Source organism: Mus musculus, chromosome 7, assembly GCF_000001635.26.
Source record: "Mus musculus strain C57BL/6J chromosome 7, GRCm38.p6 C57BL/6J".
Taxonomy (NCBI): domain Eukaryota; kingdom Metazoa; phylum Chordata; class Mammalia; order Rodentia; family Muridae; genus Mus; species Mus musculus.
Genome location: NC_000073.6, coordinates 96523359 through 96537526, shown reverse-complemented (window position 1 = coordinate 96537526; position 14168 = coordinate 96523359). Strand labels below are relative to the sequence as shown.

Sequence of the window (14168 nt, the reverse complement as noted above, 5' to 3'; positions counted from 1 at the left end):
TCCACCCCAAGCTGCAGATCCCTCAGATTATATCTTTGCTTGGTGACAGCCGAAATAGCAAAGCAACCTAAATATCCCTGGTGACATACCACTCAATAGCACTCAAGACATACCCTCCTTGTGTCCTGCTCAGGTGGCTGGAGCCCTCGCACCCACCTAACTACCATTTCCTAATGTACCCTCCAACCCCACTTTCTCTTTAGAGCCTACATGAGCCCTGAGATTTGTATATAGGTAGCAACAGCCTGTGATCCCAAGAACCAAGGGGGACTTTGTGTTATAGTGAGGGAGATTGAGGCTTAGTTATATTCCAGAAGTGAAGGGACAGGGGCTGTCTGCTTCTTCTTGGGTCCTCACACACAGAGACACATTCAGACACACACACACACACACACACACAGAGAGAGAGAGAGAGAGAGAGAGAGAGAGAGAGAGAGAGAGAGAAGATCACACACAGACAGTGTTGAGGGGGCTGTCAAGCACCAGAATTCCTGTATGGTACATGGATTAAAAACCCCTTAGGTACTCTTAACACAGGAGGTCAGTTAATGAAGGTATCCCAGAAAGGCATGTCACATAGAAAGAACACAAGACAGAGAGAAGTGACTTTGGCAGAATTTCACTTGCATATCCAGGCACTCAAGTCTGGAAGTGGTGGAGAAAAGTTCTTTAATGATGGGAAAACCCTAAGTGCCTGAAGCTGCCTCCATTTCCAGTCATTAGGGCAGATATTAGGGCCCTCTTGCCAGCAACTGGGTGGCCAGGCGATTTTCATTTCAATAATTAGTTGTTGTAAGTCTCACAGAACTGGAGACAGATAAAGGCAGGACCAGTCTCTCACGAAGCTAATTGTGCCCAGAGACGTACACGCCTAATCAAGCCCTGCGCTGCCTCCATCCTTTCATCCAAAGCCTCAAAAGACTCACCATCAGTAATTAAGTCTCCTAAGTGCCTTAAAGAAAGGAATTCTCCAGGGCAGTCAGCATGGAGAAAGGACTGCCTGGGTGGAGGTGGAGGAGGCAGACATGGTACTAGCTCCTGGGATGGGGGATAGGGAGCCAGGAAGAGGTCGTGGTCCCTGCGAACAGTCCTCAGTGACTACTCTGTGCCTTCTGCCCCAATGGAGTAACGGTGGCCTCTGCTGGGCCTGGCTGAGCCATGGAAAGCATTTCTTAATTTCTCAACAGCGTTATTCTATGGAAGCTATTGTCTGTTAAAAATTCCAGTTATAGCAAGGATGACAAAAAACAAAAACAAAAAACCCCCCAAAACTCCAAAAAATCAAAAGCTAAAAACCAATCGGAGATCCTCAGACTTAGAAAGGAATGTAAACTCTTCTGAAGCTTGGATGGCTTCTGTGTGTCCCCACAGACCCTGCCAGCCCTTGATGGACCCCTGATGACTGGGTGCTTACTCCTGTCACATTGCATCCTCCAAACTTGGCCTTGCCTGGCTCATTCTGCTTGTGAGCTAGCATTTGTTTTCTTTAAAAGAGATTTCCTGCCTGCCTTAGCTCTGCTTTAGAAAGCCCACAAACAAGAAAATCCTCTTCCCAGGGTAGGACTTCTCTTCCCCAGGCTCTAGAAAGCAGTAGATCATAGTGAATGAAAATCCAGGCTTTTAGCAAAAGCACCATTCAAACAGAAAAACAATTGATAAATTGTACTTCTCTGAAGTTCTTCTGTTTTTGTGAAAGTCTGTCTACAGGATGAGGAGATAAGCTACAAAGTGGGAGAAAAATGGTGCAAACCACCAACAAAGCCTAGTATCTAGACCCCCATCAGCAACCCAAAACTCAATAGTGAGCTAAACACACACTCCAAAGATCTGAGTAAATATTTTACCAATGAGGCTGTACAGATGGCAAAGGAGCCCAGGGAAAGATGTTCAACATTGTTAGCCGCACAGGAGATGGGAATTAAAATCACAATGAACTATCACCTTCTATGCACCAGCAGGGATGAAATGAAAAATAGCAACAACTCTCAATGCTGACAAGGATGCAGAGAAACTGGATCACCCGTGCGTTGCTGGGAGGAATGAGAAATGGCTCAGTCCCTCTGGAAAATAATTTGGCACATTGCTTAGAAAACGGAGCATGCAATTACTGTACATGCTAGCAATTGCACTCTCGGGTGTTTAGCCCTCAAAAATGAAAACTTATGTGCCCACAAAAGCCTGCACAATGACATGCACTGAAGAGTTACTCTTAATAGCCAACAGCTGGAAACAGGCCCGATGGCCTTTGACAGGGGATTGGTTATATCAAGGTAGAAGCCCATGGCATATTACTTGATGATAAAAAGGAAGTAAGTAATGACATCAAAGGACCTCCAGGGACTGATACTGAGTGAAAAGAGAAAAAACAGCCAAGAAGGTTGAAAACTTCCACTTCTGAAACATTTTGGGAATCCCGACTCTTCAGAAGAATGGAACAGAGAGGAATGGGGTCCAGTATGGCTGTAAAGGACACCGTGAGGGAAGCCCTGAGATGAGGGATGTCACACTACCTTTCCTGCATAGACTTGGCTGAACATGCTGTCAGGTTTCGTAGAGCTAACCAAGGGCTCTCAAGTAAAATAAGAAACCCAAGTAGGATGAATGGAGTAAGATGAAGTTCCAATGCCAAGATCCCAGTGGTGATGTGTGCTGTCTTGTTACTGCTTCTCAAAGTGCTATGACTACGGGAAATCATTGAAAGGATGCAGAGTATTTCTGCATTATTTCTGTATGTGAACTACAATTATCTCAATAAAATATTTTAAACGAGTGTTTCGAATTGATGAATTTTGAGTAAAATACACATGGGTTTGAACATTGGATCTATTTATGTTCTTCTATGCTCTTTTGGACAAATAAAAGTATCTGAGCCTGCGCCTCAGTTTCCCCATCTGTAAAATGAAGGTAGTGTCAGTCATTATGCAGGGCTGTCCTCAGGTTTAAATGATGTAATCCATGGAAGCACTTCTCTTTGAGCCTGCCCTAGACCAAGGGCTCAGATGGCAACAGGTATATATCTAACATCTTTATCCAGCAAATATTTCTGTGCCTTTGCCTGATTCAGCTATCACCTACATTGCCTCCTTTCTGTCCATCTTCCTCTGAAGAAAAGATTTTTCATGGTTAATACTACTCTTTGGAGATCAGATGACACCAGGTACATTCAGGGAGAAATTACTACAGACTCCATGTCACCTTCTTAATGGCAGGATTGATGATGGCAGAGTCTGATGCAGTCTCATTACCACAGACAATCCTGGTAGTATGATTTCTAGCCATGATGACAGACTTTACCTGCCATTTATTCTCTATGCAATGTCTTTTTCCCTAAGAAGGAAGCAAGCAGCTCAACTTCATATTTATCCAACCCTGGGTGTCAGCATCAATACAAACACCACAGGCTCAGTATCACATATTTCTTTCTAAATCTCCAAGTCATGTTGGTAGACAGCTATAACAACTTCTAAGGAAGCACACCTCCACGTATTCAAACCCTGTGTACCTACACCCTGCCTCTAGGGCTGGCCATGTGCCTTGCTTCTTGTGGACCAAAAGAAAAATAGCAAATTCAAAGCAGAGGCAGGGAAGACCCTTGACTATTAGAACTTGCCTTCTCTTGCTTCTTTTGGACAATTAGCATCATACAAAATGCTTAGCATCTTGGCTGGAGCAACAAGCTCTTACTGGATTGTAGCCACACGGTGGGAGCCCATGAATGAGCTGACCTACCCAGTTATACCAAGCCTGGATTACTGAGCTTCAGAAATAAGAACCAATGAATGACCAGTATACGCCACTAGATTTTGGGGTGCCATAGTACACTGTACAAACAAATTTCTATAAATATTACTATAATTCCCATTATAGATGAAGAGACTCAGGTGATTCAAGTTAAAAGCAGCATTGTAAAACTTGTACATTTCTTCCTCATGTTTGTGCAATTTAATTGATCACCAATCACCTTGGACCTTTTAAATTTTTTTAATTAACTTACCGTTTATACCAATATTATGTTTATATTTAGGTAACTGCTTCACCATATGTTCTAAACTGTGTGCTCCCAAACTCCTCAAACATTGAGCACTTAATAGATACTGATTGATTTACTGGATAAACAGGCAACATCTCTGAGTAGCTGAGCTGTCTCAGATAGAAGACCTGCACCAAGATAGGAGAAGGACTTTGTTGCCAAGCTATACAGCTAACAGCGCCTGGACTCCAATGAAGCTCTGTTCTTCTGCCCCAGAGTGCAAAGGTCTGCCCTTAAATTTTCCATGCATCCTGAGGGCAAGACAGTTGAGGAAATGAGTAACTACCCCACAGTTAGGAGGGAATGTTGCTGGATGAATTCCATATGTTTAAGGAATGCTGATCGCCATGCTAAGAGGATTCTGATCAAAATAAGCTCCCAGCTGGGGCTAAAGCATACCAGCATGAACCCCACTGCTTGGGATCAGAGATACTTGCTAGTTGAGGTCCTGCATGAACTTGTATCATCCAGCCCCATGCAGACCCAGGAACATGGCTCCCATCCTGCAGACTGGAGAGAGCACAGGACAGCCCCATCTCTCCTCAGCCCCAGGTCAGGCTGTATGTGGGACCAGTTTCAGATGCCTGCTTCCTTTTATCCTATCCTCCCTTCTGCTTACTATAGAAAATCGATCATCTTCAAGCGCCCCTAAGCAATCTTCCACAAGAAGCCCAACTATACCTGAAATGGCGTTTACCTTTGCAGCAGCCTCGGACACCAAGAGCAAGCTAGATTCCTCCGCTGCCTCTGTGGGCTCCTGTGAACTGCCTCTTGGGTGGCTACAGCGTCTCTCTGCTTTTCAGGAGGGTCCGGAGTCTGTGGGGAAGCCCTGGTCCTTGCCCCTGCACTGTCTAATGTTACACTTGGGTCATGGCAGCCTGGCTTCCTGGGGACTTTGTTCTCTTGATCATAGACCTAAATTTGTTTTCATTAAGAAATGCTGCCTGTCACTCCATCAATTCTGCCCTTTCGGGTTGTTAACCTCAATTAATGGTGCCAGCCTTGGAGGCCACTCTGCAGGAGAGGGAGAGAAGTGGGCCACTCAGCCTTAGCAGGCTACATTACAGGGGCCAGGCCCGACTTTGTTAAGGGAGCAGAAGCCCCCATTTGTCGGGTAGTGTTCTTAACAGACCACCCATCCACTCACTACTGTGTCTACCTTACAGAAGGGCAGTCCTGAGAGAGAGAGAGAGAGAGAGAGAGAGAGAGAGAGAGAGAGAAAGAGAGAGAGAGAAGGAGGAGGAGGAGGAGGAGGAGGAGGGAAGGAGGGGGGAGAGAGATCCTTCTGTGCTCAGGGTTCTGATCTGTGCTCTACTGTATCACATGATATTCCATGACACTCCTTTAACCTCCCCACTTTTTTGCCTTCTCTTCAAAGTGGAAATGCTATTTTTTCTTCCATGGTAGGGATGCAGGGGAGGGGCTAGTGATTTAATATTGAAAAGCACATAGAGCAGGCTGCAGCTGACACTTGACAGGTTCTCTCTCTCTCTCTCTCTCTCTCTCTCTCTCTCTCTCTCTCTCTCTCTCTCTCTCTCTCCCTGTGTGTGTGTGTGTGTGTGTGTGTGTGTGTGTGTGTGTATGTGTTTGTGCTTGTGTGTGTGTGTAGAGAGTATGCATATGTGTGTATGTGATGTCATTCTTCAGGAACTGTCCACCTCAGTGTTTGAAACAGGGTCTCTTACTTGCCTGAAACTTGCAAACTTGGCTAACTGGTGAGCCCTAAGGACTTCCTCTCTGCTTCCCCAGCACTGGGATCAGCAGTAAATGCTAGTGTTTTTAATGTAGGTCCTAGGGATCAAACTCAGGTCCATGATGAGAAAGCAAACACTTTACAGGCTGAGCAGTCTCTTCAGCCCTGGATTTGGCTGCTTCTCATCTTCATTGCAAAGCTCTCACTGTAGCTTGTATTCAGGTCTGGCTTTCTCCAGCCCATTCAGCATTGTGGTAAGACACAAAATAACTCTGTTTAACAGGACTCATTCACTTAGTCACAGAATAAATATCTATTGCTAACCTACAAAATTCCCTGGTTAGTGATGACATACAGTGTGACCAGGATCTGGACAATGAATTTGAACAGGCAGTATCGGTCTCACCCTAGAACTTGCTAGGCATGGACCATGGTAAATCATCCTAGGTTCTGCCTTCCTCCTTTGTCAAGGGTTGTTAATATTCCTAGTGTCCTACTTCTCCTCATGACCTATACCATTGTCTGACCGGGCCCTACAGAGCACAGTGGGGCGGTGGGCCCCTGTGTTCCTCCAGCTCAGGCCGGCAGGGAGGAGATCAAACCCTGAGAGCAATTATCCCAGGTCACCTTGCAACCCGCCTTCTCTGGGAAACCTAAACCACCTTCAAAGAGGAGGTTTTAATTGGCTTAGGCTCTGTGCCCACTCCAAGACAGCTTCAAAAAAAAATAGGATTAGTGTCCCCCCACCCCACTCCACACAGCAGGCCAAGGCCCCACGTATAGGCAGGTGGCTGGACACTGGCCCACTTTGCCTAGACCTTTTTGAGATGTGCCCCTGCTATGGCTTAATGTGGGGGCAGGGTGCTACTAGGTCCGTCCTCTTCCTATTCCCACGAATTCAAGCATGGGTGCTTAAGTCAGAGCCTTGAGGGAGGAACGGAGAACAGCCTGGCCTATGGTTCTTCTAGATAATGTGCAAACTTAACAGTCAAAACCTATGCCAAGATTGGCTATACATTGACAGATGGCCCAGGCCACCCTGAGAGTATGCCATGCTGAGAGGCCTTACCTGGACCCAGTACTGTGACAGTTACACTATGCCATCTGACTTTATACTACCCTGAATAGCATGTGTCACAGGTTCCTCTCAGCAGGTCGGAGGGTGAGGGAAAAGTATGGCATTTAGCTCAGGAGAGCTGACTTCAGACCTAGCTTTGTGATCATCAAATGACAAGGCTATGTAAATCATAGCCCAAGGAAGGCTTTCACTTACTGACCACCTTGTGGTGCTTCTCTGTCTTACCATAAACTCCATATCAGGTGAGCAAGGGTTTGTCCTAGAGCACTCCAGGTCTGCATATGCATGTATGCTGTGTTCATGTGTGTGAAGATGCATGTGCATGTGGGTGCACACATGTGAAGGATGAAAGACAGTTTGGGGCGTCAATCTTTAGGCAGCATCCACTTACATTTGAGACAGGGTCTCTCCCTGGCCTGGAGCTCAGCCATTAAGCTAGGCTTGTCTAGCCAGCATGCAGGAGATCCTCCTGCTTCTGCCTCCCTGGTGCTGGGATTGCAAACATAAGTATTTTACATGAGTTCTGGGAACCCAATCCAAGTCCCCATGCTTGCAAGGCAAGAACCTTATGGACCGAACCATCTTCTCATGGTATCACTTCACTGTTTAAGGAAAATGGCATTCAAAGGTTTACACAATGAACTTCAATGTTTTGGGCTACAACTTGGAGATTGGTTGGCTACAACTTGGTTTACAGTCACAGAGGTTTAGAGTGTGTCACACCAGCAGGTATACATGGCCTTGAAACTGAACAACACAAATTCGTGTTATTCCCATTGAAGAAATGAAGCCTCCACCAGGTGACATGTCTAGTCCCAGGTCACTTTGCTGGCAGGAAATAGAGGTGGAATTTGATCTTTTTCTCTGCATCCTAGTGCCCTTTCCACTAGGTGGTAGCTGCCTCTGTTACAACAGCCTGTGAGAGGATTTCCCTGATGCAGGACAAGGGCTACAAATCTGCAGAAGCAATCAGGCTGATGGTATTTAAATACTTGGCTATTTGAAAAATATACCAACAAGCAGTTGAGAATAAATGCCAAACCTCTAACTGGTTAGAAACACTACCTGGGGGCACAGAGATTTGTCAGCGTGACTGATGCTTCTTGCTTAGATGCAACAGTATGCAGACACTTGTGCAGAAGCAAAGCAGACTGAGAGCTGGCAGAGGCAGTGTCTGGGGAGAGCTGCAGAGCTTAAAAAGCTCTGCTTGCATCTAGTCGCTCATCTAGTTCTCGCAGTGCACATCTCCAAAGGCAGGACCAGTCCTACTCCTTTAATGATTGAGAAGCCAAGACCAGAGATGCTGAGTACTTAACTAAAGCAGCATAGCTGAGATTTGAGCCCTCAAATGTTATACTGAATATATATGTATTACATATGAATCTTATCTCCCGTATGCCTTGGCTACCCACACCTCCCTTGCTGCTTGGGAGGAGAGGCATTCTGTGAATTCAAGCCTTGTCTTTCGGACTTGCTGTAGCTACCATTAACCTCCCATCACCCTTTCCCAAGGACCTCATTTGAACTAGTTTTGTGTATGGCATGAGATATACCAATGTGGCTTTTGTGGTTTTATCCTGTAGGATAATACTATTTAGTTGGGGGAACCAATCCAGATACATCAGTCACTACCTGAGATCTAGCAGCAGGATGCTTCATCCAGCGAAATGGGAGAAGATCTGGCCTGGCTTCTTTAGGAAAACCAAAACTGTGAGAGCTGGGTGGGGGCAGTGGGCATTTGGCAGTCACTGGTGTTGGGGAGAGAAGAGAACTAGTCTATTGGCTTCAGGGTCCCCATCCTTGGGCTAATCTGGGCGGGCACTCAATTACTTATGTGCTTCACATATGTGTTCTTTTGGCATTTCACATGTATGATCAGTTGATGAATGGTTAAAAACAAATTAGGAATCAACTCCCTTTACATAGTGATTTGGCCTGACCGCAGCAAGAGATGTACAGAGCACTGGCTTCCCAGCTGGGCTAACCTGAACATCCGATTCTTTCTATGCATACTGCCTATCTTTTATGAGCTAGCTAGCACTCTAGGTTTTAGGAATACAGAAAAAATAAACCTCCCATTTTGCCTGCTTTCTTCTATGCCCTGGAAACTTCTTCACAGCTTTCTGAGTACTTTTTCTAAAAAAGGACTGAGACATGGCCCTGTGGTAACTTCATCCAGCTAAATAGGAGAAGAGCTGGCCTGGCTTGACCACTGAGAGCCTTGCCATTCCACTGACCGGTAAGCAGTGCTTGTCACAGCAGCATCTGGGAGCCTGTATGAAATGCAGAGTCTCAGGCTCTACCTTATCTGAAACTAGACTTTCAGGGCTCCTGCATGACATTGACGACTGGTGGGCATTGAATGTATAGGAAACCAGATCAACCCTTCAATCCAAAGACCTGCTGCTACCTGCTCATGTCCTCGCCACCCTGATTTCAAACACTCCACTCTTGATGCTCAATCCTGACCACCTACTTGCTCCTTTACCTTGTCCACACACTGCCCTCTGCCTAGAATATCTTCCCTGCACACTGGTAGCTAAAACCCTGCAAGGCCAGCTGCCCTGTGCCTGGACTTCCCCTCAACTCACCCCTTCCCTTCCATAAGACCACTGAGGCCCGACCTCCTCTCCCTGAGCTCAGGGTTCAGCAGTTGGTCAGCTGCTTATGGTCAGCAAAGGTCTGCCTTACTACAAATAAAGGTGAATCCAAGAGACGGTGGGGTGTACCTTTTTTTTCCCTTTCCTTTGCACCCTTCCAGGTCCTACCTCAGTCCCTGTGCTTTGGGGTCCTGGGGTGCAGATGGGGTTTAGAGGTTGCCTTGGAAAACCCCAGTTAGTTCCATAAAGATAGACTGACAGAGCTGTGAGTACAAATACGTTTTCTCAGTAGAGATCTGCAAATAGGATGCTTGCTAACCTGACTCTTTTTGAAGCTACTTACTAGAGGCAAGGAAACCAATGCTGTCTTCCCTCCTCCCGATTGTTCCCTGAGGAACACCCCCTGGTTTCTGAGCTGTGTTCTCAGAAGCCTGCTTTATATGAATTGACCTACCTTGTCCACCATGTCAATAAAGAAGTAAAGTAACACATTAATTATAACCAGCAAAGGTTAGCTGAATAGCTACTTTGTACCAGGCCATCAAGGCTGCCATTTTGGGCTATAACTATAAATACCATCTGCTTGCTTCCTTCTCTGAGGTTTCTCCTCCAGCTCAGGGGATAGTTAAGAATGTGGAAAACTGGGTAGTTCCTGCAGGAGCCACTGTTTCCAGAGTAAGTTACTCTACCTCACACGGTCTCATTCTCCCTATCTCCAATATGAGGACTACAATCTCTGTTGTCCACAAGCTTGAGAAACTCAAACAGGATCACAAATCTGAAACGTATGTGGTAATTTAGAAAACATTATAATAATCATACCAGAGGCTATAAAGGCAGACGTGATTGCTGGCAAATCCAAGACTCATTCTCTTCCTACTTTTCCCCAGACTGAAACAAATTTTGTCCAACAAATAAAACAAGCCTGCCTAGTTCATGATTGCCAGCTATTCACTTTCCCAGACTCCCTTGCGGTTATTGGTAACCACATGACTTTATTCTGGCCAATCAGTTGGGAACGGAAGCTTACTGGTAGAAGGAACTTGGAAGGGTGATGGCTGATACCACATATTTCCTTCTTATCCTAAATGTGAGCTCAGGTGGCCATGATGGCCCATCAAAGCAGACTTAAGGATGGTGATATAGCTCCACTTGCCCTTTCTGCTTTCTCCATCTCTGTGCCCCCCCCAACACCCAAGGCACCATCTATCCTAGGTGACAGCTTCAGCCTCCAACCAGATGTTATCTCATGGTAAACTGAGTGCAAGGTGACATGGCAGAAAACATGGCGCTAAGGTCATCCCGAAAGCACTGTGGCTGTAGGGAAAGTCCTTATGGTATAAGAAGTGGTAGACACAGTGCACGAGGGGTTCAAGCCACACTAGGGTACCTTTGAACACTGGGGGCAGGATTAGAACTGCACCCCCATGACTCTTCCACATAGGAGCTGATCTCTAATCAGATGGTTGTCCCAAACTGGGCTCCTGCCTTCTCTAAAGCCTGCCCTTGCTCTTAACTCAGCAAGAGTCAAAAATCATGACAAATCCTTGAAAACCTACAGTTGTGACTGGAGTGAGGCATTTCCGTGCTGACTCCACACACTCTTTGCCTTATAGATGAGGACATTGGAGGCGTGGATGGGTAATTAAGCTTATCCAAGAACCAATGCCGAACCAGGTCTTCAAGACTGTGTGGTTAAGGCCTGGGTTGTCTACCACAGTAGTCACCCACAGCATGTAATAGATTTCAATTTTAATTGCTGTTAAAATAACAATTAAGGTTTTTAATTGTATCGTCACATTTCATGAACACAGCAGCCACATGTAGAGACTGGCTAAGTGTAGACAGTGGTGTTCTAGAAGTTCGGGGTGGTCGGAGAGTAATTCATGAGTCCCCACCTGACAGGCCTGTACAAGGGTCCAAACCTGGTGTCTCCTGTTTGACTTGAAGAAGCAGACAGGGGTCGGGGAGAGAAGCTTTTTCAAGTATACACAACTGCTTGTCAATGTACAGTGTGCCTGGCATCTGCTAACCGGTTGTCTCTCACACCAGCTCTATGCCATGTGGGAGACTAGACAGTGAGATACAGGAGTGGATGGGAGAAGACTGAGATACAGGAGTGGATGGGAGAAGACTTGTCTAAGCTGGGGATGGTGGAGTTTGAGCTCAAACTCAGACCCGATCGATCCTTCTGCAGCAGCTCTGTGGCAAGGGGCCGTTTTGGAAGTGTTTCCCCCTTTCATTCATTTATGAAAGGACAAATTGGATCTTTCCAGTGAAGAAGGCCAAGTCCCAGAAGGGGATAGTTGGGGACAGTTTTCAGTTTTCAACCTTGGCCCAGAGGGAGGTGGTTCTCCCTACAGAGCACCTCTGTCTCTATCTGTGACTTGGGAGGCAGGTCATAGGGGAAGCCCATTCTTTCTGGGGCCTCCCTCACAGGCTGGGCTGAGGTCTCTATAAATCAGGTTCTGTTCACCCCTTAGACTCCAGACTGGAGTGGGAGTGAGAGGATACAGCTTTAAGAAGCTGGGGCTCCTAGGCTCCACAGAGAGCTTGCAGAAGTCTCCAAGGCTGGGCCTGATTTACGAGGCTGCTTATGGCTCCAGGCTGTCCCAGATCTGTGCCTGCCCCAGCCCCAAGTTGTGCACTGACCCAGAGAGGGGTCAAAAGATCTGAGGCTGGACCCAGGAGAGTAGGCCAGATCTATTCCATCTGCTCTCCAGAGGATTTGGCATCAGCTATGTCTGGCAGGAGGGCTATATCTGGCCACACCCATTTTTACCTGGCTAGACAAGTCGGGTGTGGGAGGGGCAGAGGAGGCATGGCCTGACAACCTTGGATGTAGGGTCCTAATGGTTTGTGGGACTACCTACAGCTAACCTTCAACCACTATAATAACCCTTCCAAGAAGCTTGGACCCTCGTTTCAAAAGTGGGAACAATGGCTCCAGAGGGCAAGTGGTATCCCAAGGTAAGCAGCAGGCAACCAGGATGCTCACACACCTCTGCTTCTTGTCTTCAGCTCCTCACACAGCTGCCCACATTTGGCCATTCTCTCTTGATCAAGGAAGACAAACAACCCTCATGGAGAATAGCCAGCAGGCTCCTTTGCATTCTCCCATATGCTATACTGAAGGTGAAAGCACACTGACTCATCTGGTCCTGAAATACTTAGAAAATAAAATGGATTCTGTTGCCAGGGCCAACACCAGGCCTGCAGCCTGCAGCCTGCAGCCTGCAAGAGAGTTGGGAACGTGCTTGCCTCTAGCAGCCTGTTTCTTCCTGCAGTGAGGGATCAGACTTCCCGGGTTTAACAAAGCCCTAACTCTCTGTTTCCTGCAACTGTGGTACCACTTGCCATTTCCAGACACCTGCCCAGCACGTACCAGGCCAGCCTGTTATCGTCGTTTCTTTTGGTAGCCTGGAAAAGTAAATATTGTCATCCAATTTGAAGGAGATCAGAGGGATCTATGACTCACAGCTAATGCAGAGCAGCCCTAGAGCTCAACCCAGCTACATTGTCTCCTAACTCTGTTATGCTTTCCCTGCAGCACGGTGGCCTCAAAGAATGGGCTAGCCTGGGTTAACCCATGGCTGGGCCATGTGATTGTCACCTCTCTGTTGTTCTGTCCGGGGGGGGGGTCTCACATCCAGGAAATAAGAAACATTCAGTAAGGTTGCAAGGGTGGACACTAAAGCCTGAACCTGGATGTAGACGTCACCATTGCTACTTGCCAGCTGTGTGACTCTCTATAAAGAACCTCTCCAGCTCTGTTTCCGGTTCTGCCTAGCTACCTAACCCAGGTAACTGACTATTCCCCTGAAGCATCTGGCACCACACTGGTCGAAGGTAAGCAACTGATAAATGTTCAAGATCACGATGGCCGTGCTTCCATTGGAACCAGTAAGGAAACAGACAGGGTGAAGAACACTCTGTTGGCCCTGCAGAGAGATGAGGGAGGTTGCTGCGAGGACAAAATTTTGGGGTGATAGTTTCAGTTCCACTGTTACAGAGGTCTCAGGTCCACTGTTACAGAGAAGCCCAGAAGGAGTTTGTCAGCACAAACAGTCACTCTGTAAGTGACCAATGGTCTTCTTTATGTCCACATAAACCTGGCAAGCATCAGTTCCCCGTTCCCTCAGCCTTACCCATAGTCAGCTCTTGCAGATAGCAAGCAGCTGTCTGGGAAGCCAATTCTTGGGATCTGTCCCCGACTCAGAGAGGCTGGGATGCCAGAAGACCAGACCTAGCCAAACATATGGACCTGCAACCTAGTAAAGTCCACAGCTGGGCCACTGGCTGGCTTTTCTTCTGTTCCTTGGAATATTCTGGCAACTCTAAAATAGTTTCAGCAACTTATAGACATTTTCCCAGGATATTCTGGTCTCTAAGGGAACAATCTGCTCTTTTCTCACACTTTTAAATCCCTTTTCTTGGAAGACCAGTTCTTGTGCGAGTACACACACACACACACACACACACACACACACACACTCTTAATTTGGCCCTGGATATGATTAGTAAGATTTCAGTGTATAGACTTTGGGACTGGCTAAGCTTACTGAGTGAATTTTATTTGCAAGTTCTTAATAGTAAAGTTCTAATTATTATTTTTTTAAAAAATTTCAATAATGTATTACATAATAGCAATTACTATACTATTCATTAAATTCATGTTAACTAAAGAAGTAGCTTTCATCTTTATCATCACACCAAGTCCTCCCAGCAACCCCCAAGAGAGGACTCTGTTATCTCCATCCAGTTTAC

General features: G+C 46.5%; 1 protein-coding gene across 26 annotated transcripts in view; it reads right to left on the bottom strand.

The window, feature by feature from the left end:
- Positions 1-14168, bottom strand: part of Tenm4 (teneurin transmembrane protein 4) — a 739850-nt gene that overhangs the window by 373567 nt on the left and 352115 nt on the right. The window contains exon 1 of one of the 26 annotated variants that reach the window (XM_011241793.1): positions 4728-4746. The exons of the other annotated variants lie outside the window; for them this stretch is intronic. The gene's annotated coding sequence lies outside the window, so the exon portion shown is untranslated. Of the gene's footprint in view, positions 1-4727; positions 4747-14168 lie in introns of those variants that run through there. 26 annotated transcript variants of the gene reach the window in all.